Source organism: Macaca mulatta, chromosome 1 (assembly GCF_049350105.2).
Source record: "Macaca mulatta isolate MMU2019108-1 chromosome 1, T2T-MMU8v2.0, whole genome shotgun sequence".
NCBI lineage: Eukaryota > Metazoa > Chordata > Mammalia > Primates > Cercopithecidae > Macaca > Macaca mulatta.
This window is the reverse complement of record NC_133406.1, coordinates 39778581-39781310: the sequence shown is the minus strand read 5'-3', so window position 1 is coordinate 39781310 and position 2730 is coordinate 39778581. Positions and strand designations below refer to the sequence as shown.

At 46.9% G+C, this 2730-nt stretch overlaps 1 non-coding gene across 1 annotated transcript; it reads right to left on the bottom strand.

The window, feature by feature from the left end:
- Nucleotides 1-1790: 1790 nt before the first annotated feature.
- Nucleotides 1791-1897, bottom strand: LOC114674901 (U6 spliceosomal RNA). The gene has a single exon (XR_003725995.1). It is a non-coding gene; the product is annotated as a U6 spliceosomal RNA (small nuclear RNA).
- Nucleotides 1898-2730: the final 833 nt, after the last annotated feature.

Here is a 2730-nt window from a genome sequence, read left to right as displayed (position 1 = left end):
GGGGCCCTGGCACACTGAAAATTTCGGCCCTTGGAACACACAGGGTTTGGTGTGGCTGTGCGGGGTTGCCAGGGTAAATGCCAGTGTCGCTATGGGCCCTTTCGAGGACCAGAAAGCAGGATGGTGCCACAGCCCTTGGGGGAATTCAGGCCAGCTGCTCAAAGGTGCGGATCTTGCCCCAGCCTTGGGGATGCAGCTGGGCCCTGGCCGCTCACACGCAGTGCGAACCTTTACTCTGGGTACCTCCTGAACCCGCACAACCGCAGCTGTGGGCCTGAAACCATAGCCGTTTTGTTTTCCCGGCCTGGAAGCTTCATCTTCCGATCAGGATCAGAGGTGGCCGGTTGGTGCGATTCACAAAAAGCCTCTTCAGTATAACCTGGCTGAAGGTGGACAGCTTGACCAACAGCCCTAGGTAGATGTCCAGCGCTTGGGCTCCCTGCGCCCAGTCTTTCTGTCCTTGCTGTGGTGGATGTCGACTCCCACGATGGCGCCTCCGGCTCCACGAGGCCGGGAAGGAGCCATTTCACTTTCTTTATGGGATCTTTGATAAACACATTTTATCAGTGTTCTCCTTTATTATCTGTTGATTTGTTTTGAGACAGGCTCTGGCTCTGTTGCCCAGCCTGGAATCCAGGGGCACGATGTCAGCTCACTCCAGCCTCCACCTCCCAGGTTCAAACAATCCTTCCACCTCAGCCTCCTGAGTATCTGGGACCATAGGTACGCATCACCACACCCAGCTGATTTTTGTGTGTTTTGTAGATACGGGGTCTTCCTACATTGCCCAGGTTGGTCTTGAACTCGTGGCCTCAAGCAAATGTTTTCCTTCATAGTTAGTACTTTTGTGTCTTATTTAAGAAATTTGGCTGGGCATGGTGGCTCATGCCCTGTAATCCCAGCACTTTGGGAGGCTGAGGTAGGCAGATCACTTGAGGCCAAGAGTTAAAGACCAGCCTGGCCAACATAGTGAAACCCTGTCTCTACTAAAAACACAAAAAAATTAGCTGGGCCTGGTGGCACACGCCTGTAATCCCAGCTACTCGGGAGGCTGAGGCATGAGAATCGATTGCATCTGGGAGGCAGAAGCGATAGTGAGCCAAGATCACGCCACTGCACTGCAGCCTGGGTGACAGAGTGAGACTCTATCTCAAAAAAAAAACAAAAAAACAAAAAAATTCTTCCCTGCTCTGTGAATATAGACGTGTTCTCTTATTTCATTATGATTTTTGTTTTGTTTTGTTTTACTTTTTGTATTTGTCTTTTTTTTTTTTTTTTTTTTTTTTTTTTTTGAGACAGAGTCTTACTCTGTCGCCCAGGCTGGAGTGCAGTGGCATGATCTTGGCTCATTGCAACCTCTGCCTCCCAGGTTAAAGTGATTCCCTCCTGGGTAGCTGGGATTACAGGCACCCACCACCACACTCAGCTAATTTTTTTGTATTTTTAGTGAAGGTGGGGTTTCACCATGTTGGCCAGGCTGGTTTCGAATTCCTGACCTCAGGTGATCCACCACCTCGGCCACCCAAAGTGCTGGAATTACAGGCGTGAGCCACTGTGCCTGGCCATATTTAGGTCTAATCTGCCAGTATTTCTGCTTGTGTGCAGTATGTTGTTGGGTCCTCCATTGTCCCAGCACTAGTTATGAGTGATCCATCTTTCTTTGATGATCAACAATTAAAAAAAAAAATCTTTAAAAAAATATGGAATGCTGATTTTACAGTGAACTATGATTGTGACACTGCACTCCAGCCTGAACAACAGAGCGAGACCGTCTCTTTAAAAAAAAAAAGAAAAAGAAAGATCTCTTAATGAATTGGTGTGCCATCCTGGTAAAGGGGCCATGCTGATCTTCTCTGTATAGTTCCTATTTTAGTATATGTGCTGCCAAAGTGAGTGCTAATCAACAATTTTAGTATTTCTGTGACTGTTCCCACTGCTGGACAATGAGCTACTTTTATCTCTATATTACTAGAGTCTAGCATATAGGATTTGTCTCTGAGAGTGGGCTAAATAATTGTTGAACTGTGTTTTTTTTTTTTTTTTTGAGATGGAATCTTGTTCTGTCACCCAGGCTGGAGTGCAGTGGTGTAATCTTGGCTCACTGAAACCTCTGCCTCCCAGGTTCAAGTGATTCTTGTGCCTCAGCCTTCCGAGTAGCTAGGATTACAGGCATACACCACCACACCTGGCTAATTTTTGTATTTTTAGCAGAGATGGAGTTTCACCATGTTGACCAGGCTGTTCTTGAGCTCCTGGCCTCAGGTGCTCAAGCCTGCAAAAGTGCTGGTATTACAGGCGTGAGCCACTGTACCTGGCTTGAACTATGTTCTTAATCCTGGGCACCACCTGCAAAAATCTGTTAATATAAGTAGGGGCTTAAGCAAAGGAAGATTTCTGCTAATGAGGAATTTTATCTCAAGTAACTGTTGAATTTACTAAATGAGTTGCTGAGTTTCATTATTAGAATAATAATTGTATTAAGTCAGTTCTCGAATGCTATAAAGAAATACCTGAGACTGGGCCGGATGTCGTGGCTCACTCCTGTAATCCCAGCACTTTGGGAGGCCAAGGTGGGTGGATTACCTGAAGTCAAGAGTTCGAGACCAGCCTGACCAACATGGCAAAACCCCATCTCTACTAAAAATACAAAGTTAGCCGGGCGTGGTGGCAGGGGCCTGTAATCCCAACGACTTGGGAGGCTGAGGCAGATTTGCTTGAACCCGCGAGACA